The sequence below is a fragment of the Dasypus novemcinctus genome, chromosome 2 (genome assembly GCF_030445035.2).
Source record: "Dasypus novemcinctus isolate mDasNov1 chromosome 2, mDasNov1.1.hap2, whole genome shotgun sequence".
Lineage (NCBI taxonomy): Eukaryota > Metazoa > Chordata > Mammalia > Cingulata > Dasypodidae > Dasypus > Dasypus novemcinctus.
This window is the reverse complement of record NC_080674.1, coordinates 25,696,172-25,723,073: the sequence shown is the minus strand read 5'-3', so window position 1 is coordinate 25,723,073 and position 26,902 is coordinate 25,696,172. Positions and strand designations below refer to the sequence as shown.

General features: G+C 38.2%; 1 pseudogene; it reads left to right on the top strand.

Annotated features, from left to right (window-relative positions):
- The first annotated feature begins 23,451 nt into the window (after positions 1–23,451).
- LOC101410683 (phosphatidate cytidylyltransferase 2-like) lies at positions 23,452–24,411 on the top strand (annotated as a pseudogene).
- The last annotated feature ends 2,491 nt before the right edge of the window (positions 24,412–26,902 follow it).

Below are 26,902 nucleotides of genomic sequence, written 5' to 3'. Positions count from 1 at the left end.
GACATCTTTCATTACAGTGGTACATTTGTTACAATTAATTAACAAATATTGAACCATTGTTACTAACCATGGTCTATAGTTCACATTATGGTTTATATCTTGCACCAAACAATTTTAGAGGTTTTGACAAAATATATCACGGCCTGTGTCGTCATTACAATGTAATGCAGAACAATTCCAATGTCACAAAATTGTCCCATTTTACACCTATTCTTCCCTCTGTCTCCCCTCAGAACCTCTGGTGGCCACTGCCTTTATATCAATATTAAAGTTCTTCCAATTCGAGAATAATAATAAGTCTACTTTAGTCCATAGCTATAATCCCCCCTTAAGCTTGTTCATCCTCAATTTTGAGGATTTTGTTAGGGTGATGTCCATTCTGTTTCTGGTTGAGAGGTGGCTTAGATTCCATGGGGCAGATGGGTAGAACTGTCTTGCTTGCAGTTGTAGATACTCTCTATTTTTTGAGTTGAACATTGTCCTTCATCCTTTTGTTAGCTGTCCTCAGTGACTCTGATGAATTAGAAGGTAGGTGTTGGTTTCAACTATGCTGAGATTCAAGGCTCAACTAGCATAAGAACAGTCAGAGGATTTAAGTCTCTGGGACATATACTTAATGGGTATAATGCTAATAATAGGTTCAAATAAAAGGAGCATAAGAACCATGTGTATGAAAATTATAAATGAGTCCAACTGTGATACATTGGAGGGATAAGTTATCATGTATTTCAAGGTAAGGCCCAATGATAGACTGTTGATTTCGTGGAGTTATCTGCACTGCCTATAGTGTCTAGATGTCTCAAGAGCCCTCAGGAGAACCCCTGCTTGAGACAATGTTTACTGTGGTAGTCAGTGAAATCTTCCTGTGCTGTCCATAAGTATAATCTCTGGAATGAACTCCTGATTCACTTTGAAACATCTTAGCTGTAAAAACTCATTTGTATTTAATATTTCCCCATTTTGGCCAAGGTCTTTTTCCAAATGCATCACTAGTTGGTGCTTAGTACCAGTCCCTCAGTGCCAGAGAGGCTCAATTCCAGAAGTCATGTCCCACGCGGGGGTGGGGGGGTGCGTGGAAGCTGGTTAGTTAATATGCTGACTTTGAGTTTGGCTTACAGAGGCTACATTACAACAAGGAGGCTTTCAGGAGGTAACTCTTAGGCAATATATAATATGAGGCTAAGTTTTAATTTCACAAGAACAAGGTTCTTAAGTACAAGCATCAATATCAGGGCCTGGCTTATTAGTCTGTGCTCCTTTGCTAGGCACTGCCCATATGCTCTAGGGATTCTTGAGACTCTATTAGAGAATGTAGCAGGATTCTGAGGATGAGAATTCAATATTCTTTTGGTTATTGTGTGCATTTCCACCCATCCAGACAACACCCTATGGCCACTTGAACACATTTGTATGCCATGGAGGTGTGCCCCAGTTCCACCTATTCCCACACATCCCACCACCACCACTATCTCACACCTGCCACAGTTGCAACTCTTATGCAATCAACAACCTCACCAAAAACAAAACCAAAAATAAATGAAAATAATAAAAAATAAAAAATTAAAAAATAAAATTTTAAAAATATATAAAATTTTAAAAATAAATGTTGGCATTGTGTCTTTCATTTCCATAAAATCCTTTCTCTTTCCTGTGCAGTGGCAATTTCTTTTATATGTTCTCCCCAGTGTCTTGCTTTTTTTACTTGATTTTCAAAGAAGCATCAGGTAACAGAAAAATTACATGGAAAATATAGAGGATTACCATATATTCTTCCTTACCCTCCCACATTTTCCCCTATTTATAACAACTTATGTGAGTAAGGTACATTTGTTACAATTGATGAATTAATATTGAAACTTTGCTACTAAACCATGGTCAGTGGTTTCCATTCTTCATGATACACTTTTGTAATTTCTCCCAAAATGCATGATGGCCTGAATCTGTCTTTGCAAGATCATTCAGAATAATTCCAATGCCCTAAAAGTGCCCCATGCTCCATCCATCCTTCCCTCTGCCTCCCCTTGGAGCCCATGGTAACCACTAGGTGGCAATTTTTGAAGAGAAATTTTCATATTTACGTGCATTCATATTGAGATCTTGACATATTGATCTGTTTTCTTTTTATTAGGCACTGCCTATGTTCTTGAGAGATATTTGCCCCTCTAATTGAGAACCTAGTAGGAATCCCCAGGGTAGAATTTCATTATTTTCTTGTTTATTGTGTGGGTCTCCAACCACTGAGAAACACCCTATGACAAAGTTAACACTTTCATAGTTTATAGAATCATGCCCCAGTTGTACCCTTTCCCACATATACCACTAACACCCTGCATCAATAATCCTCCCCTGCCACATTTACTAAAAGAGCATTCCCACCATTATAGTTTTAACCGACAAGTCCCCAGAGTTCACCTGTTCCTTCCTCCCTGTTCCAGAATAGTTCAAGACAACCCCCCAAATGCTGCTCATCATCACATTCCAGCACTGTTACCTCCACTCACATCCTTGCACTACTATAATACCCCCCACTGCCAAACCCCCACCTTCCAACTAAAAGGTTTCAACCAAGAAATATTTTATTTATATCCCTCAAACTTTCACTGTTTCTTTAAGATCTATACTCCTTTTTCACTCCACACAGACTCCACTCTGAAAGAATATTTACTGTAAGAACTAGAATTTAACAGAATTGCCATATTGATTCCTCTCAACTGCTAGGAACATCTAATCAGTAGCAAGACCAAAATATATGCATTTTCCTGCCATGTTAAACCAATTACATTGGGAATTTCTTGTAGTAACTTCTTTTCCATCCCATCACTTCTGAATTTATAAACTTTCTTGTGGAAAGCACCTACATATAAGGACTTATAATGAATAGACAATGTACCTAGAAGTAATAAATATAGAATTCCTGTACTTCTTTCAGTCCCAGGTTTATTGATTCAACTGTCTTACTGGAAATTAATTATGACTTTTAGGTTACCTGTTATAGGTCCAGAATTTGAAATTTTAAAAAAGTATATATCCTGGGCATCCAAACACACCATCAGCTTGTCATTCTCAAAGGTCTCATTTCTGCAAATATGACACCAAATGATTTCAAAGTTGGCAGGTAGATATTATTTGTCTCACAAACTGTCTGCATAGGGTTTTTAAGTAAAATGCATTTTTCTCCTTTAAATCACATTTTTTTTGCCTAAAGTATGTAATGTTCTACAAAGCTGAGAGTAAACAAATTCTATTAATTTTCAGCAAGTTACTCTTCAATGAAATAAAATTGCCATTTGATTGTAACAAGAAATTCTCCAAAGAGAACATATAAATCAGTATTATTGGCAGTTGAAAAAGACACATTGCCTAGATTACTGTTAGTGACTAGGGAAATAAATGACCATTTAGAGGTTTTAGCAGCACTTGGAAGAGTAAATGAAGATAGCTTTTAAAAATTGCTGATGGGAATTCATCTTAATTGGGGCCTGACTTATAAAACTATGTTTATGCCCTGATTTTATCACTGTAAAAGGGAATAAAATTTGGGTGAAAAGATATTTCATTACATGAGAAAAATGCTGAGAATGTAAGAGAAGCTTCAGTGATAGTTTTCTGATGATACTAGTAGGTAGAAGAAAAAAGTTACTTTCCTCAGTATTGAATTTAAAGATCTGGAATTTATCTAGACATCCAATAAGAAACTCACAAGTTGTTTCCACTTAAAATAGAATGCATGGAAGGAAACAGGGTGATATGTTAAGAGCATCAGATGGCTTTGATGATAGATAAAGCTGTATTCAAATGCCAATTGTCAGCTGTCTCATTTTAGAATAATGAAGTATTCTTAACTAGAGTGTCCTTCACTGTGATTTGTTAAACATACAGAATAAAATAGCATTTGAATCTCTCTTGGACAGAAAGTAAATACACACATGATTTCTATGATGATTTTTTACAAGATAGGCATCATCATTTCTTATGTCTTTCAGATAAATTCTTAAAATTCTGACTAATTTTCAAATCTTTATAATTTCACTAAACATGAAGCCAAATCCACATATAAATCTAGGTTTCCAGAATTTCTAAGTTAACATCTAAGGAAATATATTTTAAAAATTGTTAAAGATGGTATCACTTATTTGAAGAGCTCTAAAAATCATTAAACAATCCTATTTGTCTATTGGTTTAATTTTAATTTTAATTTATGGGTCTTATTTGGGGAAAAGGATTAATTATCAGGAAAAATGTGATTATATATTATTTTATTCATCAAATGTCTAACTTTTGAAACTACAATTTTGTATTTCAAAATATGATTATTACATTACAGATTACTGAACCCAGGAAATATGACATGATTTATTATCCAAATGTAAGATAAGAACTATGATTAGTAGTAAGATTTTGACATTGTTCTTTCATAGTTTGTAACAAACATCTCATGACAATGCAAGGTGTTGATGGAGGGTTGATGTATGAGACCCCTGTATGATGTTATGCATGTTTGCTTTGTAATTCACAAATTTTACTATATACTTAATTGCTTGTGTGTGTTCATATATAAATGATATAAAGATAATAATAATCAGATTGATTAGGGGAAAAATTGTTTAGTAGTAATATTTTGACAATGCTCTTTAATCATTAGTTAAAAAGGTTTAAAAACAATGCAAGTTATTGGTGGTATGGTGAGATGTTATATATGTTTGTTTGATGTTATATATGTATGTTTTGTAAGTTCACAACTATTATACATTAATTTTTTATGTATGTTTATATATGATATATTTCAATAAATGGAAAAAATGAAAAAAGTGAAAAAAAAGAAAATGCAAAAATTCTAAAAGACAATTCTAATGCATATATAAAATTCTCAAAATGTATCTCTCATTAAGTGACAATGATATATTTCATTTCAATAAGTTTTCTATATTTCCAGTTGTAAACAAAATGGTTTTCCTATCTGTGAGGTCTAAAACCATATTTTTCTACCCACAATATTTTCCTGGGCTCACCAATTGCCTTGAAAGTGTCCAAAGTATGTGACACATATTTTTTAAACTCTATCATCAGACTCCATTCTTTTCCTCTCTTTTATTTCTTAATGTCTGACATCATTTCTTTTACACAGAAAAGATGGTCCAGTTTCATCAAATGGGTTATAGAAATATAAAGCAAAGAAGACAGTTCCTGTCTTTGAAGAGTATTGATTCTAATAAAGAAAACAAAACAAAATAAAACAAAAGCAGAGACATTCTATATACTTTGAAAAATATTGATGCAGAGTTTTTTAATAGGATGGTATGTGAATGCAGATTATAGACAATAGTGAGAATCTGGGAATTCATGATAAGCATGGGAGTATTAGTCCTGAACAGAAACGTGAAGGAAGAATTAAAATTGGCAATGAGGAGAAATGAGGAAAACATATTCCAGACAGGAAAGATCATGAGCAAAGTCATGGATTCAGGACAAAACATGTAATTTGAGTCAACTTTTGCAGAAATATAACTGTAAGGCAAGGAATAATGGGAATTTGGAAGACTTTTGCAAAAACCCAGAAGAAAGAAAAGGAAGACACATATTGGAATACTAATTGTCATGATGAAAAAGAAAGGGTAGAGATTTAAGCAGGAAATAAAGTGGGAATAAATAAGGATGTGGAAGTTGACTATGCAAGGGACATGAGAGGAAGTGTGAATAATTAAAAATTGACTCCAAAAAGCAAAACCTTCCGCTAGTTTATTAGAATTATGGAAGAAAAAACATAATTTGTTTCAATGGAAATATGCAATGTCAAGGTCATTTCAATTTAGATAAGGCTGCAAAAAATCCAGTGAATTTTTCTAAGGAAAAAGTTGCTAGACACACAATAGAAGACATGTCAGCACTATAAATAATTGGTTGGTGAGTTATAAGAATGTGGTCATGAGAGTAAATGCTATATTCTAAGAAAAGTGCAATAGTTTATAGATTAAGAGGGCAAGAGAGAATGAGAAAGAGAGTAGTCTATGAGAAGACTATATAGGACAACAAAGTTCATGATAGAATAGAAAAACCTGTATTTATTCTGTTTCCATGTTTTGTTGAAATTAAAAATTCACCAGTTTGTTATAAGTTGAAGCATTAGAACACATCTGATGCTCTTTCTGGAAAATATTCACTTGATGTAGAATGAAAAAACAATATGGAATATAATATATTAGCAAAATAATATTAATAAGGAATTGGTAATAGAATTTATATAAAAATAATATATACTGAGAAAATAACATAAATAAGATGCAATTTTTGCCTTTATGTTAGAGAAATCAAAACAAATTAAAAATATATGCATTTAATATCACATACATATTTATTTTTAGACATAACTAATTGTAAAATTAGATGATCTTGAATGTAGCTAAGTATGCAGTGATAAATGTAATTACTAGCAAAGAGGTAGAAGGTGTTTATAGGAGAAAGATCTTAAGTCAGGACTTAAAATAGGTTGCAATTTAAATAGGATTGCAAGATTTAGCAAAAATAAAGAATTCAGAATACCCAATTAAATTTGAATTTCAAATAAGCAACTGATAACTTATTATAATAAGTATGTTTCATGCTGTATTGGTTTCCTAAACCTGTTGTAGCATATTACCACAAACAATAAGAAAAAAACAGAAATTTATTGTCTCAGTTCTGAGGTTTAGAAGTAAAAAATCAGGGTGTACACAGAGCCTAATCTTTCTGATGGCTCCAGGGAACGATTGTTTCTTGTCTCTTCATAGCTTCTGGCTGTGGCCAGCAACTCTTGGCATTCCATGGCATCTTGTAGCTATATAATTCCCATCTCTGTTTCCATCTGTAAGGACCACTTCTAAAAACTATGCACACCCAATTTCTGTCTTCCTCTGTGGGCCATTTTAAGCTAATCTTACCCTTGCAGTAAAAGCTAACCAACTAAAGAGAGAGTACATGCACTAGCTTCAGTAGGAAACTAACTACAAAATCAAGATACCCACATACTAGGCCTTTACAGTTTTTAGCAGACTCAGTAGGGTGTAGAATAACTTAAGAGAACTTTAGCTCACTAAAAATCTCCACCTCTGGGTGAGATTTAGACACCATTTTCGGTACATGAAATGTATGGCCAAGTACGTTAAAGCACGTAGTGCTACAGAGCATGTACAAATTGCAACCCCTCCCTATCTGTCAATCTAAACTTTTGAACTCCTCTCTTTTTTAATTTAATTTAATTTTTTATTTATTTCTCTCCCCTTCCCCGCCCTGTTGTCTGCTTTCTGTGTTCATTTGTTGTGTGTTCTTCTGTGTCCTCTTGTATTCTAGTCAGTGGCACCCAGAATCTGTGTTTCTTTTTGTTGCATCATCTTGCTGTGTCAGCTCTCCGTGTGTGTGGTGTCATTCCTGGGCAGGCTGCACTTTCTTTCACGCTGGGTGGCTCTCCTTTCAGGGCACACTCCTTGTGTGTGGGTCTCCCTACGCAAGGGACACCCCTGCATGGCTCAGCACTCCTTGCATGCATCAGCACTGCACGTGGGCAAGCTCATCACATGGGTCAGGTGGCCCTGGGTTTGAACCTTGGACCTCCCATGTGGTAGACAAATGCCCTAACGATTGGGCCATATCCCCTTCCCTGCTATTACTTCTGCTATTCAGGGATGCTCATTTGAGATTTTGTCTTCAGACCACCTTGGGTTTAATAAACTCTTTCACCTGTGTGATCAAACCTTGGCATCAATTCCATGTCTCTGCGCTGAACAAAAAGATCCCAGGGAACTCATGAGGGTCTCCTTCACACCTTCACATGGCTGGCCCTGTAGGTTTCTGTCTCTGTGTTCCTCCTCTTCTTTTAAGGATACACGTCAGATTGCATTAATAACTTACCCTACTCCAGTATGACCTCATCTTAACTAATTACCTAAGCAGAGATCATATTTCCAAGAAGATCACACTTTGAAGTCCTAGGGGTTGGGATTTTGGCATATCTTTTGTGGGGTCAAACTTAACCCACCCAAAATGTGATATTTGTGATATGTATATGTATACTTATGCTAAAATTATCTATTGTTTTTCTTAAATCCAAATGTAACTGAGCATCTTGTGTTTTATCCAAAAGAAAGCAGCATTCCAACAGGGATAAAGTGAGATGTGATAAACATGTAACATAACTGCTGGAATTATTATTTTTTTTATTGGCAAAGGAAGTATATGTTGAAATCAGAGAAACTTAAGCTAAGAGAGGTACAAATCCAGATTTGAATAGTAAAAATGTCAGGTAGAGGAATGCACCTTGTTGCAGTTAGAAGTATGAAACTGTTTAAAGCTTTGGTATCAAAGCTCAATCAAAATACAGTCAAAGAATAATCTACCTAGACATTGAAGCCATATTGGACTAAAATATTAAAGACATTAGAGCCAGAGAAGGGATTTAAGAGGCTATTGAAGCTGAATCTGCATCATGCCCTAGAGATGAATGAGGAAAAGTGAAAAGAGAAATTCTGTAAAAAAGGGAATGAATGGTCAAGATATTAAAAACAATTGCAAAGACAAAGTAATTGGAAAGAGCCATAAGAGTAGTTAATTTATTAATGAGACTCTTGAATTTTGTTAGAGTTAAAACTAACCACCTTCATAATAGAGAATCTAAATGCACTAAATAAATTGAATTTGTAATTAAAATCTTTCCAAAGTAAACTTCAGGTGTGCAGTATAATGAAAAACGTAGCAGATCTTTGCCCTCATTTCCTGTGGAAGCAACCTCTGAATTTTTGGAATACCTTGTGATAGGCATGTCTTTTGCTCTTCTAGCTGGGCCTATTACCATATCTGATGGTTCATATGCTAATGAGATGGCAGGGAAGGGCCACCTCACCTGTAGTTTTAGATACGCCAGAAGGACCAACCAAGTTGGGCATTAGGGTTTTGAGCCAGCTCCTATTAGCCCCACCTCTGGGAGGGGTGGGGACTGCAAGTTGACTTTAATCACATGGACATTGATTCCATCACTCATGCTTTCTTAATGAGACGCCTTATAAATGTGGAATGCTGGAAGACACAAGGAATTTCCATGTTTGAGAAAGTAGATCACTACCATGCTGGGAGGGTTATATTTCAGACTCCGTATGGAGAGGTGGTGGAAGTTTGCCTTTGAGACCCTCTGAGACCTCACCCTATGCATCTTTTCTTTTATTTATATCCTGTTATTATAATAAAGCCATAATCATAATGCATAATAAAGCATTTCAGTGAGTTCTGTGAGTCTATCTAGCAAATTATCAAAACTGAAAGAGAAGTGGGAATCCTCAAATGTTTTGCCAGTTGGTCAGAAGTGTGGGTGACCTGCATCCCAAACTTGCATGCCTGAGGACAATCTTGTTGAAGATTGCCCTTAACCGGTAGGATCTGGCCTAACTCTGGTGTTTAAGAGTCAGAATTGAATTGGATTGGGTGACTGGGCAGTCTTTGCAGTTGCCATAAGGTTTGTATTATAACCTTTACAAGGTCCGAATGGCTTGAGTGACAAATTATATCAACATTTAAAGTAGGAATAATATTAATTCTATACAAACTCTTCTGGAAAATAGAAGAAAAGGGAGCAGACTCTTTCCATGAGAAAATATGTTCAACATCATTAGTTCTCAGTTGAATTTAAATTAAAACCACAAAAAATAATAATATGCATGCACTAAAAAAGCTAAAATTTAAAAGTTTGAACATATCAAATATTGGAAAGGATGTGGGGCAATTGGAATATTCATACATTGCAGGTGGAATTGCAATATGACCATTTTTTGGAAATTCTTTGGTAATTTCTTATAAAGGTAGTGTATACTTACCTTATGCTCCAAAATTTCTAGTCCTAGTAATTTATTACCCCTCAGAAATGAAAATATATGTCTACCCCAAAACATGGACACTTTTGTTCATAGACAGCTTCAATCTTTTAACAACCAAAATATCCATCCACAGGCAATGGTTATACAAATTGTGATATACTCAAATAATGAAATATGGCCAGCATAAAAACTAACAAATTATTTATATTCACAACAATATCAATGAATCACTAATATCTATATGTCAAACAAGGAAAGCTCATAACTAATACCATTTTTTTTACAGTTTTCCATTATAGACTTTTTTCATGTTTATCTTTTTTTGTCTTTATTCATTTTTTTAATATTACATTCAAAAAATATGAGGTCCCCATATGCCCCCCACCCCCCTCACCTCACTCCTCCCCCCATAGCAACATTCTCCTCCATCATCACGAGACATTCATTGCATTTGGTGAATACATCTCTGAGCATCGTTGCACCTCATGGTTAATGGTCCACATCATAGCCCACACTCTCCCACGTTCCATCCAGTGAGCCATGGGAGGACATACAATGTCCAGTAATTGTCCCTGCAGCACCACCCAGGACAGCTCCAAGTCCCAAAAATGCCTCCACATCTCATCTCTTCCTCCCATTCCCCACACCCAGCAGTCACCATGGCCACTTTCTCCACATCAATTCCACATTTTCTTTGATTACTAATCACAATAGTTCATGAATAGAATATCAGTGAGTCCACTCTAATCCATATTCTATTCCTCCATCCTGTGGACCTTGGATTGGTTATATCCACTCCACATCTATATCAAGAAGGGGCTTAGATTCCACGTGGATGCTGGATGCAATCCTCCTGCTTTCAGTTGTAGGCACTCTTGGCTCCATGGTGTGGTGGTTGACCTTCTTCAACTCCATGTTAGCTGAGTGGGATAAGTCCAATAAACCAGAGTGTAGGAGTTGAAGTCTGTTGAGGCTCAGGGCCTGGTTAGCATATGGTCAGTCCAGAGATTCAGATCCCCTGGATATATATTAAACCCCAGCACCAACTACAATTCGGGTAAAGTAACAGGAGAGGCTTGTGAAAAAAGATCACATCTGAGTCCCTCTCCATCACACAGAAACACAAACTCCAAAGAAGGGCCAACTGACATGGCACTGTATTCCATCTGCCATTACCATAGAACCTGTGGATCTCTGTAGCCCTCAGAAGAACCAATACCTGGGGTTGTATCTACTTTATCTGTCTCTGGGATTCTGCTGAGTTGTGCATAAGGGCAACCCCTCTAATAACCTCCCAGCTCTTTTCTGGAGACTCACAGCTATACAAACTCATTTGTCTTTTCCATTTCCCCCTTGATTCAGGTCAAAAAGCATTTTTAACTCCTGGTATTATATGTTGACTGAGATATTCTGCTGTTTGAGTTGACCCTTTTATTCAAGGTCATTTTCTAGTCACATCATCAGCTGGTACCCGGCAGTAATCCCTCAGCACCAGGGAGGCTCACCCCCGGGAGCCACATCACACACTGGGGGGAAAGCAATGCATTTACATGCTGAGTTTGGCTTCAAGACTGGCCACACTTGAGCAACACAGAGGCTCTCAGGAGGTAACTCTTAGGCACACTGCAGCTCTAGGCCTTGTTCTTATTTCAGGTGCACAGGCTCACAAGCATAGTCATTAGTATCAAGGGCTCATTGTTGGACCTTCATTCTTTTTTTGGTGTTTGCCATTGCACTTGGGGGATTGTTGCTGTTCCTTTAGAGACTGTGATAGAGCTCCCCTGGCTAGGAACTCAGCACTCCCTCAGTTGTTGTTTTAATTTTTTCCACTATGAAAATATCCAAACATTTTTATGTACCCTGGATATATGCCCTGTAGAACTCCCTGTCAACCACATGTCCCTGTCAATAACGTCCCATACCAGTATTCCTCCGCTACCATTGTTGAACCTCTCTGTGACCCAAAGCTTCCTGAAAAGTGAAGCACAATATATTGCCAGGTTCCCTTAATAGTAAAATGGAATATAAGGATGAGTTTAAAGGTTAGATATAGAATACATATTAATTTGGAAAAATTCTACTTCCTATCTTTTTCTTTTCTTTTTTCTAATTATTAATCTTATCTTCACAAGAGTTTTAGATCACAGTACTTCATAGATACCATATACAGTACTCCCACATATCCAACATAAAACCTTTTCCCTTCCACAGCAATAATCTTTTTACATATTCATACTATATTTACTGAAACTGATGTACAGATATTGAGACAAAGCTTTCAAACAAAGTAACATTTGTGTTTACATTGTGGTTTATATTTTGTACTATACAGTTGAGCATGTCAAGCCCTCAACACTGTTGCAACTATCTCTGAACATGGCCCTTCAAGCAATGAAGATTGACTGTCACTGTGGGCCCTAAGGGGAGGGGAAAAGAGGTATTGAATAGATAGAATCAATGTAACCAATTCCATTTGTATGAACTATTACAACAAGCAAGCATCTCAGTAATCATAATCAGAGCAGTAGTTGCCTGGAGCTGAAAGTTAGGGAAGTTACAGGCATCTTTTAAACTGCAATCAGCCTTTGTTCAAATTTCAACTACTCTCATCTACCTCTCCCGTGGTATAATCACTCACTAACTGGCCATCCTCCGATCTTCTCTTCCCAAACCTACTTTTATATTGTGTGCTCTTCCACCAACTGAGGAAGATGTTAAATCTATTTAAAATGCATGGTCAGATCCTAAACCCCTAAACCTGGAACACACAGCCCCAGATGCTTATCAGAACAGGAATTCTCAGTGGTAGGGTCCACTCTCCCCAAGGTGGTTTAAAACCACACTCGAACAGTATACAACTTCTCACTTCTCTCAGGTGAAGTTGGGTGTGCAGAGCTACCATCTACTGACCCTACCTGAGCAGTTTTCTGCCACCAAAGAGAACTGACTTGATGGAATTTCTTCCCCTTCCCTTTTGGACTCTCTGTACTGAGTGATAAAGAGATGTGCCCTCTCTGGACTCTTTATTCTGTACGATAAAGGAATCATTTGCTGAAAGTTTCTGTTGTGCCCTGAACATGTGTTCCCAGGAAGCACTGTTGTAGGAAGTAACTCCACACTAAAGACAGATGGGAATTTGTTGGAAAAACATGAGGGAACTATTTTAGGTATTGAAAATGTTCTGCTTCTTGATTTTGGAAGTGGTGACATGATTGCATTTATTTGGCGAAATTCTTTGAACTGTAGACCTAAAATGTGTGTAATTTCTTGCATGTAAATTATATTTTAAGAAATTTGATTTTAAAAAATTGACAAACATGTATCACCTGTAAAGTTTATTAAAATGCGCATCCTTAGTCCACCTCAACAGATATTTTCATCAAATAGAGATGTCAGGGACATAGAACTTAAATTTAAACGAAACACCTCACAGATAGCTACAATGTTATAATTTATTTAAAATGTTTGTTTAGGAAGTTATTATAGACTATGCAGTATGTATTTAAATATGATATGCAGCTGTCTTTTAACTAAACATCTAATTTCCCTGTTATAAAAATTTCCCATTCTCACTCAGTTTTCTTTTTACATTAATTTGACATCTTTCTACAGATAGGAAAATAGAAGAGGTAGCATTAAAAATTATGATAGCATTAAAAATTATGAGCCGAGAAAGTATATTCTTTGTTCCTCCTGTCAAATGAGTAGAGATCCACATTTTCATTGGATATAATGTACTCAGAAGAACTGGGGCTTAGATATAAAGACATTTGCCATGTTCTTTATTTTTATATCAGTTTGTAGTTTTTATCATGAACTGAGCAGACACAGGAAGACAAGTTTTATTATATCAAACTTTGTCTCATGAAATTTCCATATTAAACACTTTTTAAAAATCCTTAACTTAAAGAGTATGGTGTAGCATATCATTGATTTCATTGATAGTCAGTCATTCAAGATCTCAAATTGAAAATAGCAGTTTTTGGTTGCTTATAAATTCCTGGAGCCTGTGCATATCCTAGAGGTTTCATCTATTTACAGAAAAGGAAGAATCAGCACAACCTTTTAAAACTTGATTAATTTATTGGAAATATACACACATACAATATTAATTGAGAATCTGCTATATGCAGTATTCAAAGAGTAATAAAAATATGACCCAGGCATTTTCCATGTCAGAAATGTGTGAACAATATAAGAAAAATTATCAGGATAAATTAAATACTGATGGGACATTTGGATTCCCACAAAGGAAGTTTAAACTGCAGTGGAGATTCAGAGGAGAGCATGATCTGATATTATCCAAGAGGAAAAAAAAAAAATCTTCAGGAATTAGGAATGAAGTAAAGAATGTCACAATAAACTGAAGAGAATTATACTTCAGCCTTAACAATTTGTAGGTACTTTTATTGGTTTTCTCTATAAAGAATATGTTACAATATATGTTGTAATTAAAGGATTACAAAACACAAAGTTTTATGAATAGTTTTTGTGGTTTTTTTTTAAGTTTTTGTGTTTGATGGTCCTGGAGTTATATCTGAATATTGGTGACATAAACTGAGCTGCAATATTCTTAAAAGTGATACTCCATGTACTCAAAGATTATGACCTCTAATTTAGTTCTTTATGTAGCTTTTTTTTTTTTTCATGCTAAATTGGATACTTAAGAGTGAATGAATATGGTGGGGAAATTGTGATTTTATTCATGGATCAAAGAATTTAGACAAGAAACAAAGGATAAATATAGATTTTAAGTGCAGGAGAAATCAGGGTCATGTGGGTTTTGCTGAAGCTAAAGGAAACAGGAGAGCAGATAATTTGAGACTGACTGGTTGAAGAAACTGAAAAGAGAGTGAGGATGGTTTGTCTTATGAATGATAGGGAATGCATGACTATAACTTAGAAAACCACTGGATAAAATGAGTTCTTATTCTGATATTAGATAGGCAGGACAACTAAACAAATTATAGGATTAGAAATTTTCTGAAGTCCAGAAATGGTACAAAAGTGTGCTCCTGGTAAATGATACAATCTCTAATGAGAATAAAGGAAGAGAGAGTGGGAGTGAGCATACTGAGGATGAGAGAGGTGCAGCTGCCAAATGGGGAATCCAGAAGGACTTTGGTGAGACTGGTGGATGTATGACTACGAATCTTGTGATCCGTGCTCATTCAGCGGGTAGATACTTATTGTAGTCATCATGGGTAGACATAGCTTTTAGAGACATTTCCATGCTCAAGCCAGTAAACTGCTTTGAGGGAAGGTCTCTTTTTCTGTTTAACACCAAATGACCATATTGATTAGAGGTGGGATGCTAGAAAACAATGAACTTAGTATATAGATTGTATGGCATTCAATCAAACAACGGTTTGGGTCAATTCAAACAATAACTTGCAGTCATAATTTTCATATCTGGTCGAGAGCATCAGAGTACTTGAATAAATGTAGTTAACTATACTATGATTATGGCAGACATTTTCAAGCTAAACAACTTCTAATTCAAATGGAATGAAGTAATACACTCTAATAAATATTACAGAGATGTGTAGCAAGTCTGAACATACCCGATTTTGATGTGAGAAACAGGGAATTTTATAGAGAAGGTTAAAAGGGTGTGTAAATGTTGTGTTTGCATCACAGGGAATAAGTGATATATCTGAATGATGATTTGAACTTTCCAGTATTGACAACCGATAATTGCTAGTTAGAATAATGAAAACTTAATCTTTACAAAGTGTTCTGATATTTTCCCTCGGTTTAATGGTTTATCTTTTATTATCTAATCTGTTTGCAAAGATTTAATGAGGAGAAATAATTATGGATGTAAAATGGTAAATTAATTCTGAACATAAAATGATTTTAACTATATGCTATATTTAAACTGCCTTTCATAACGTTGTTGATTTTATTATCTTAAATTTTACTCTATTGACGGTGGTTTAAACACAGTTAATATTTTTTTTATTATTTCTAATTCATTTGATTGACTTATTTGCTCATGAAAAAGCATAGCCTTTTGCTTTATTGACCAGCTACATGCATGTAGTTAATAAAAAGGAGGATAAAACAAACAGATTGTGTAATAAAAGTAGTGAAGTTAACTGTTTTGACATTTGTTTCCATAAAGTATAGTTAGGATTTCCAGTCAACCAAGATGTTATTATAAGATACTCCAGAGTGCTTTTCCCCCATGGAATTCTGAATAAGTAGCAAAAACTGGCAGAGCTATCTTCATCAAAACTCCGGTAAAGATTTTAGAGTTGTGGTAACTGGACAAGTTCCAAATCAAGAAAATGCAGCTTACAAAATGATAGAACAAGATCATGGCACCTTGCACATCTCATCCCTAACCCTCCTCAGCATGGTATACAGCTAGTCTGTACTCCCATTGTCGGTTCCTGGGCCTGTTCTGGAAGGAACAGGTAACCCCTGTGCATACACCAGGGTGCCTAGATGCCAGTATTAGGCAGCAAGGTGAAATTCTAAACCAAGGAACTCTCTCTGGCTCACTATCCCAGAACTTTTCCTGCAGGCAGAAGCAGCTTACAGACAGCTAAAGCAGTTTAAGAAACAATTAAGTCAATGAAGTCTGCCATAAATGATCATCAGCTTTAAGATACATAATAGCACACCCTGGAAGGAAAGAGTCTATTTCATAAGGAGTGGAGGGACCATTCTAATTCCTCTAACAAGGGAATTCCTAAGGCAAACATTGTGAATGGTATTTTTTGCATTGCTCTGTTTTTGTTAGCTCCTGACACTCATGGAAATCTTTATCATATCACTAGCTGTACACAAACCTAAGGAAGGAAGAGTTCAAGGACTAAACTGGAAAGTTAACACATTAAACTTAAAAACGTAAAGTGTAGAAGAAAAGATTACAAGACAAACATAGAAGCAGCAAGTGATGGTCCCTATGGAGAGGCAAGATAAATTTCAGAAACTACTGACAAATAAGACCAGACTTTGGAGCTCCTGGACAGAGACTTAAGTAAAAATGATTTGGAATATGTATAATAAGATAAAGGGAAACTTAGAGAAAGAATTGAAAGGTATCAGATAAACATTGAATGAATAACATGGGACTTTCATTAAGAGCTGGAGAGTTTAAAAAGGAACCAAACAGAAATACTGGAGTTGAAGATGACAATAGCAGAAATGTAAATTCCCCAGAGGGTTTCAACAACAGTTTGGAGCTAACAGAAGAAAGAATCATTGATCTCAAAGACCAGACAAATGAAATGATTTCAGGCTAAAAGCACAAGGGAAAAACATTTAGACAAAGCAAAAATAGCCTAAGAACTGTGGAGTACTATAAAGCATAGCAATATATTCATTCTGAGAATCCTAGAAAGAATAAAAAGGGAGAAAGTGCCAGAAGTAATATTCAAAGAAATAATGGCAAAACTTTCCAAATTTAATGGAACACTTGAATACATACATTCAAGAAGCTCAACAAAATCCAAACTGAAAAAATTCATAGAGAACCATAAGCAGACACATAGTAGTCAAATGGTTGAATTCCAAGGACAAAAGAGAGATCTGAAAGCTGCAGGGAAAAAAACAACATGCCATGTACAATGGAACCCCAATTAGATTAAGCACATATTTCTCATCAAAAGTCATGGAAACAAGAAGGCAGCAGGATGAAATACTTAAAGGGTTGAAAGAAAACAACTGTCAAGAATTTTATATTCCGCAAGACTAAATTTCAAAATGGGTGATTAAGAAATTCCTAGATAAATAAATGCAGAGAGAGATTGCCACCCCTATATTTGCCCTCTAAGCAAAGTTAAAGGGAGTTCTTCAGACTGAAAGGAAAGAACCCTAGGTAGTAAATGAAACTATATGGGTAATTACAAATGCCAGTTTTATTACATTCTATATTTTGGTATGTAATTGTAATTCTTAAAGTTTCTAAAATGCAAATTTAATAAAATAATGGTAAAGAAATGGTTTTAAATAAGCATTATATAAAGATCTAATTTGTAAGAAATACAACAAAAACATGGGGTAACATAGCAGTATAGGAACAGTTTTTATGAATGCTATTTATCTTAGTTTGCTAAAGACTTCTGGGAGCAATATACCAGAAATAGTTAGCTTTTATAATGGGAATGTATTAAGTTAAAAAAAAGTCCAGGGGCTGTGAAAGTGTCCAAATCAAGGCATCATCAAGTTGCAGCTCTGAGTGATCAGGCACATGGTAAAGCATAATGGCAGCTCTGCTAATCTCTCCTGGCTTTTCTCTGTCTCTGTTGGTTTTATTTTTTCCTGGGTGCATGCAGGTTTTTAGTGCTCCATTTATAAAGAACTCTAATAAGAAGTTTAAGACTGACCATGTCTCCCACAATTAAATCAAAAGCTCATAAATAAACTAATCTAATCCAAGGCTCACAATAGGTCTAATTTAAAACCAATTTTCTGGGGTCAACAAAAGACTCAGACCAGACCAAAAGACTCCACCTTTTGGACCCCAAAGATACATGATTTTTGCATGTGCAAAAATATATTCATTCAATCACAATATTTTAAATGCCTTAAATAATTTCTTTCACATTGCTAAGTACAAAATCTCATCAAAATCAGTTATAGGCATGCAGTCTGTCTCGGGGCAAAATTGCCTCTGGCTGCAGACCTGTGAAATATACAAAACAAGTTATCTGCTTCCAATATACAAAGGAAGAACCATCATAGAATATATGTTTCCACTGCCATAGGGAGAACTTGGAAAGAAAATAAGGGTCACAGGTGGCAAACATTTTCTGAAAACCTACATGACATATTTCATTAGGTTTCAAAGTTTAAGAGTTATCCATTTACTGATGGTTTCTTCTTCTTGGGGCCTCAGAGTGAGGTTCCCACCCTTCAAAAGGTTTGCCCAGCAGCCATCTACTTGGCTCCTTTCTAGGCCTCGCCCTCCCACAAAGCTCAGGCGCTGAACATGCTATTCACAATCTCTAGGACTTAAGCCCAACCCTTTCAGAACGATGAGTTGGCAACCTTATTCTGTCAATCACCAGAGTGTGTGCTCCACCCTTTCTAAAGATAAATTTTATTTTTTTTTAAGATTACAATGCTTTTGATGGTCTTCATAGTTACATCATCTTAGATTTCTATAACCTTCACATTTTTTGCACATGCTGGCTCAAGAATTCACAAATGATTTGTGGAACTCTGAATAATATATTATATTTGCTTATGTAAAATATTTAAATTTTTTCAACCATCTATTTTATCCCATGATAGAAAGTTATTTACAATATATCCTACATCTGCTAACACACTTCCTGTCTTCTTCCAAAACATGGTAAGGTTATTTAGGCAATATTTAAACATGAATAAATTATACTTTATAAATAATTCATTATAAGGAACCACAGGGAAAGATCTTTCAACATTCTTTTTCTTAAACTTTTATTTCTTTGGGATAAATCTGCTCTTATTAGACTGGCAGACCTCCAAGAGTTTAACCCTAAATTGAGAAAATGATTTTCTTTTGTTTTATGTTCTCTATTATAATTGTTAAAGGAATAAAATGTCCTTTAGCCAGAAACAACCAGGAAGACCCGTACAGGTGAGAGGTGCTTAGCTTTTCAATACTTATTTCAAAAAAAAAAAAAATAGAAAAAGGGAAGTATAAATCATGAGTCATAAGATGTTTAGTTAATAGGTTATAATAAGGGGATTAATAAAAATTTATATTATTTTAGGAAAATTTTGAAAAGATTCAAGAAAGCATCAATTTGTTCTAGATAGAAAACTGTGAGAAGAGGCAATTTTGTGACTTAATAGTTTAAATTTCTTAAATAGACTGTGGAACAGAGAGTGAAGATAAATCTCTGTAACTGGTCAAGAAGCAGCAGTCAGTCCTGATAACTAGGAGTTTGGTTAACTTTGTGGTTTGGGCAGTGTTTTTGTTTTGGTTTATGCCTAGATATGATTATGAGTGGTCTCCAGTCTGTTTCTCTCCATCCTGAACACAGAGAGACTTTGGATGACATTTGTATTCCATGAGATTGGCCTGACTGGCTCACAGCTGACAATTGTAAGGGACTGATTTTCTTGTTTCTCAGAAAAGTCAGTAAAACACATAAAGTTTTTATTAAATAAGAAGACTTATTTTAGGGCTAAGGAGAGTATTTAGATAAGCAATATCATACTCAAGGATTTTATTATCTCAGGAAAAATGAAACTGCCTAGGAGGGCAGGTGGGGCCTAAGGTACATGCTGGGAATTCATGCCCACTAATGAACACCCTGGTTCTGAAGATTCAGTTATAACAGCAGCATTGCGAACACATAGGGCCACATGAGCCTACTCAGCAATGTGAATTCTGCGTTTCATCAGCTATATATACTATACAGTCAAATTGACTAGGAATTAAGAGCCCTGAGTAATTTGGGTTTGAGATAAAGTGGCTTAGTTCCAAACTTCAAGGTACAGTGTCATTGGAATTATGGTGTATTGCTAGGTTCTGTTACAGCAAGTCATGTAGTCTGTTGAGCTTTTCCCTTGACCCAGAATTATACATTCAGATATAGAGTCCAGAGGAAGAAAAATCTGTGAGAATGAGGAAAGAGTTGCTATTGTTGAATTTCCAGTCTTTATAGAAAAAGGAAATGTGGAAACTGACACTCAACTTTTGTAAAGTGTGGCAGTTTGAGATTATCTATGAATTCCAAAAGAAGTGATTATGTTCATAAACTGTTTTATTCCTCTTGGCCTGATAACTTTTGATTGTATCAGATTCAGCTGAGATGTCTTTGAGCAAATTATGTTAAGGTTAGGACTTTGATTTGATCACATCAGCAGGGTGTAACTCAGTTAAAACATGCCCTGTTGGTGAGCTGATATAAATAGGCACTCATTCAAGAAGACACAGAAGGTACATGAGAAGCTAGAGTTCCATAGATGCCAGAGGAAAGAATTTTTTTATTATCTCTTTTTTTAAAGATATATGGATCACACAAATTGTTGCCTTAAAAAAATGAGGTGGCCATAAACCACACTTCCTAACTCCCCACTCCTCCCACATCAACAACCTCTCTCATCATTGTGGCACATTCATTGCATTTGATGAATACCTTTTGGAGCACTGCTATACCACATGGATTATAGTTTACATTGTAGTTTACACTCTCCTCAGTCCATTCAATGGGTTATGACAAGATACATAATGTCCAGCATCTGTTCCTGACTATCACTCAGGAAAACTCCAAGACCTGAAAACGCCCCTATATCACACCTCTTCTTCCCTCTCTTTGCCTTCAGCAACTCTCTTGGCTGCTGTCTCCACATCAATGATACAATTTCTTCCATTACTAGAATCACAATAATTCTACAGTAGAATACTAGTAAGCCCACTCTAATCCATATTTTATTCCTCCATCCTGAGGACCCTGGGATAGCAAAGTCCACTCCATCTCTAAAATTAGAGGGGGCTTAGATCCCACATGGCTGATGGATGGGATTCTCCTGCTCGCAGCTGTAGACTCAGTTCCCTGGTGTGGTGGTTGATCATCCTCACCTCCCTGTTAGCTGACCTGGGTAAGTCCAATGACCTGGAGAGTAGGTGTTGTAACTCTACTGAGGCTCAAGGCCCAGCTGACACATGGACAGTCCAGAGATTCAAGTTTCCTGAGCATACACCAACCCCAGCACCAAACACAGGCTCAGTAAGAGTGACAGAAGAGGTATGTGTAGAGGTCATATCTGAGTCCAAATCCATCACATTTAGGAGGACAAATTCCAAAGTAGGGCCCACTGGCAAGGCACTGAACTCCAGAGCTATCTGCCATGACCTTAGGACCTGGGTGTCTCCATAGTCCTCAGGAGTGCCACTATCTGGAGTTGTATCTACTTTGGCTGTCTCAGAGATCCTGCTGAGATGTGCATAAGCACGGCCCCTCTGATGACTTCCCAACTCATTTTGAAGTCCCTTAGCCATGTAAACTCATTTGTCTTTACCATTCCCCCCTTTTATTCAAGGTCTTTTTCTAGTTGTACACCGAAGAGGAGAGAACTTTGATCCTGTGGTCCTGGGAAGACAGACAAACTCTATTCCAGTCTGTAAATGAGAGAAAGGAAGGCTGAAACTTTGGAGAGATCAGCAACCATCTTGCTTCAATATGCAGCAAATGACTTTGGTGACAAACCAACTTTGCGTTGGACTCATGAGGGCCTTATACTTTAAGCTTTTACCCCAAATAAAGACCTTTTATAAAAGCCAACAGATTTTCTGCTCCTTTGCATTAGCATTCCATTGGCTGACTGATACATTAAGTTTCTAAATATAACATGTATAAAGATCAATTCAATTATTTTTCTTTCCTTTATAGATGATGAAATAGGTTCAAATGTACAAGAAAATTTGTCTAAAGAAATGCAACTTTTAAATAGTGGAGCCTGCTTATTTCAAGTATGTCAAATTATTTCCTATGTGTTTTTGTTTACTAAGCTGCTCAAAGCAAATAACATGAAATGGATTTGATTGGCTTTAAACAATGGGAATTTATTACCTTACAGTTTGGAGCTGTGAGAATTTCCAAATCAAGTTATCATAAGGTAATGCTTTATTCCCAAAGACTGGCTGCCAGCAATCTTTGGCCCATCCATCAAGGCACAAGACTCTTATCTGCTGGTCTCTCCCTTCTCTTCTGGGTTTCGTTGCATTGAACTTCTTGCCACCATGGTTCTCTCTCTCTCTCTCTCTCTCTCTCTCTCTCTCTCCATCCCAGTTTTACAGGATTCCAGTAAGATAGTTAAGACCCACTTGGGTCATACCTTAACTGAAGAAACCTCATCAAAAAGTCCTACTTAAATAGGTGGACATCCACAGGAATGGATTAGCTTTAAGATCAAGATTTTCAGCGTCGGACTTGGCCCAGTGGTTATGGCGTCAGTCTACCACATGGGAGGTCCGCGATTCAAACCCCGGGCCACCTTACCCCTGTGGAGCTGGCCCATCTGCAGCGCTGATGCACGCAAGGAGTTCCGTGCCCATAGGGGTGTCCCTGCGAATGGGAGCCCCTCCTGCAAGGAGTGGGCCCCATAAGGAGAGCCGCTCAGCAGGAAAGAAAGTGCAGCCTGTCCAAGAATGGCACAGCACACATGGAGAGCTGACACAACAAGATGATGCAACAAAAAGAAACAGATTCCTATGCCACTGACAACAGAAGCAGAAAAAGAAGAACACACAGCAAATAGGCACAGAGAACAGACAACCGGGGGGGAGGGGGGAGAGCAATTAAAAAAAAAAGTCAAAACTCATTATTCAGTTATTTTGCATCACTTTCCAAACTTAGTCATACATTAAAAATGACAATAAATAGAGATTTAGAATGACAATGAAATAATATATCATTATTATTGATTTTTAGCCAACACCAATTTCAGGTTAATTTTGATTATTCAACAAGTTGTATTTCAATATGACCTATAATTTGCTTAACACAAGTCATTGCATTTAACGATCCCAGGGCTAGGAGGGGTGCAGGCCGGCGCCTGGGCCCGGCTGGGGCTGCGGGCCTGCGGCTGCTTCGTGGGCCTCCAGCATGACCCAACTGAGGCAGAGCGGGCAGGGCGCCCGAGAACAAGGACCCAGAGACAAAGGTGGATGCCGAGACTGCATCCGACTGCGAGGGGCGTGTGTGTAAATTACTTCTTCTACGAGGAGACGTTGACGGACTACTTCTTCACTCTGGTCCAGAGGGATGAGCCCTTGCGCATCCTCGGTAAATAGCATCGGCTCATCTCCTTCACGCTCTACCTCACAGGATTCTGCATGTTTGTGCTCTGCCTGGTCAAGAAGAGTTACCGCCTGCAATTCTACATGTTCCGCTGGACCCACGTAAAGTTGCTGATTGTTGAGACACAGTCACATCTGGTTATCCACAACCTGTTTGAAGGAATCATCTGGTTCATTGTCCCCATCTCCTGTGACATCATGGCCTACATGTTCGGCTTTTTTTTCGGTCGGACCCCGCTCATCAAGCTGTCCCGGAAGAAGACCTGGGAAGACTTCATTGACGACTTCTTCGCCACCGTGGTGTCGGGCCTTCTGCTGTCCTACGTGCTGTCTGGGTACAGATGCTTCGTCTGCCCGTGGGGTACAGCAGCGACACCAACAGCTTCACTGTGGACTGTGCGCCCCCGGACCTGTTCCACCTGCAGCACCACAGCCTTCCTGGGGTGCTAGCACCAGGCGGCCACTGGCTGGAGAATAGTCCTGATGTACCCGTTCCAGATCCGCAGCATCGCCCTCTCCACCTTCGCCTCGCTCATCGGCCCCTTCGGAGGGTTCTTTTCAAGTGGATTCAAACGAGCCTTTAGGATCAAGGACTTCGCCAACACCATTCCTGGCCACGGGGGTATCATGGATCGTTTTGACTGCCTGTACCTGATGATCACCTTCGTCAACGTCTACATCGCCAGCTTTATCAGGGGCCCCAACCCGAGCAAGCTGATGCAACAGCTCCTCACCTTGCGGCCAGACCAGCAGCTCCACTTCTTCAGCACGCTCAAGGCTCACCTGACGGACAAGGGCATGCTCACGGCCACTGCAGAGGACGGGTAGGGGCCCGAGAGCCAGAGCAGGACTGAGCGAGGGACAGGTTTCCAGGGCGAGCCCGGCGGCTGGGACTTAGACGACGACAAGGTTACCGCTCACTTTTTTTTTTTTTTTTTTTTTATATATATATTGATTTATCATTGTGAGTTTTTTAAAAAATCTGTATATACAGTCTGTGTGTTTATGATTTGGGTTAAGTGAGTAAACTGCAGCTTTGAGTTAGAAAGAAGTCACAGGGGATAAAACCATTTGGGCTTTTTAAACAAACAACATTAATGACCCAGAAGACAGTGTCACCCAGCGTGGGAGCGTCTGCTTGTGGTTCTAGTCCCGCCGGATGAACTGGTTCTGGGCTCAGCAGGGTCAGGGGAGCCTGCTGGTGGGGAGGAGCGGACAGTGCGCGGCGGGGACGACTGCTGCCCTGGAGAGCTGTCACCTGCCTGCTTCTCTGGCAACTCTTGCCTGGTTGCTTTGGGAAGTTGCCTTCTGCTAGGCTGGAAGGATGAGGGCATGATAATCAGAAGCATTTTACCTGCACCCAAATTCGGCATCATGTAAGTCCTGCTTTATGATTTAGTTTCACCTTATTTTATCACAGGCTGGAAGATTTCCGTTTTGGAAAGCACGAAAAATTATAATTATCTGGAAAAAACGAACACTGTGCTATTTCACGTGTATGCAGTCGGTTGTCGGGTAAGCGAACTCTTCCCTGCATATCTAAAGCTCAAGTGTCCTCTGAGCGGCAGTCTGGTTTCAGGGACATCGCTGTGGACGTGTGAGCAGCAGACTTGCTGCTGCCGGCTTGTTCCGGGAGCATTCCCAGGAGGCAGGCAGCAGGGGGAGCAGCTTCTGTTCTGTGCACCCTTTCTCCGGCCCACCATTAGCTACTATGCTGCATATGTAAGGTGTGTGTCTATGTATTTGTGTTTAAAAATCCCTTATTTCTTATAGTGATTTCAATTGTACCATGCCAACTTCTTTTTCACCACCAAGTCTTGCTTAAAACTATGGAAGATCTAACTTGATTAGAAGTTGAATATTCTGAAGATTAAATGTATACTTTTTATATACTGTGACCAGTTTAAAGGTAGTTTGTGTTTTACTCTTTTACAGGGGGACCTTTTTTTTTTTTGTAAATTGTGATTTATTTGTTTCCTCCCTAATTCCAGGAGTGAGACTGACTTTGGGAAGACAAGTTAGTCAAGTGTAGAAGCACTGGGTGCTGTGTTGGGTGTTCCGTTGCCAGCTGAGGCTGAAACCTCGCAGCACATGTCTGTTTCAGTTGCCTGAAGCCTTGTGGAAGCGAAGCGCAGTGAGTGCAGGCGCTGCAGCGTCCGCAGAGGCCAGCGCAGGGTGGCTGCAGGACGTCTGCGCAGTGGTTGCAGTACCTTCTCTTTTCTCAACTTCTGCTTCCGTTGCAGTCTAGTGGCTTTTCTCTGAGGTCCAAGACCCCCTTGAAAAGAAACTGTTCTCGCAAGGGGCTTCAGTCCAAGCTGTGTACCCCTGGGCGCCTCGCTGCCGCCCTTTGCTGGTTCTGGTTGAGCAGGTGCATGCCCTGGAGGCCGTGCAGTTGTTGAGTTCTGTCCTGCCAGGGCCAGGGCCTCGGGCCTTCCTGAGTGCTCGCCCTAAGACAGCAACTCAGAGGTGACAAAATGCGTGGTTTTCTTTTCTTTCTTTTTTTAAAGGATGTTCTGGGGCTTGAACCCAGGCCCTCCTACATTGGAAGCAGGTGCTCACCCATGGAGCTCCACCCACTCCCGGTGTTTTATAGTTGGAGAAGGAGCGTGGACCCCCAAGCCAGATGCGGAGGGTGCCTCGTGGGCCCCGAGCTGCAGCAGGGTGGGCCCCGAGTCCGAAACCCTCTTTTGAGGGGGACTGCCTCTGGGCTCGCCGCGCGGGGCTCTGTGGGAGAGGCTGCTCTTGGGGCGGGCCGGGGGTCCTGGGACCTGGAGGTGGAGGTGGAGGTGGAGAGCCGCTGGTACCTCCAGCAGAAAGAGGGGCCTCCTGGTTTCGTTTTCTTCTGGTTCCCTCGGGGACTTTCTGGTGAACTAAGAGGAGTTTCCTAGTCGATGGCCAGGGCAACAGCGCTGCCCTGTGTCTGCACAGCAGGTTGTTTTCCACCCCCCATTTATTTATTTCAAACATTTCACTTAAGGACACGCTTTGAGGGGCTACTGTAGAGTGCACTGTGTCAGCTCTTACTGATTGGCTTGATTAGCTTCAGGTCCTTTTCCCCTACAAATAAAATGTGAAACAAAAGAAGATCCCACGGCTTAGAATGAAATGATCCTTTCTCACTCTCTCTCTTATATATTTTAGGAAATAAAATTAAAATATAAAATACATTTAAAACAAACAATAGTTCATAGACTGTGGGATTCAATGTCATAGGGTATAGGATTCTAAAGAACATAGGTATATCTATATTCTTTCTTGCCAATGGATTCATGAAACTGTCAAAATTTAATTTTGACTTTAAAGTCATTATATGTCTTAA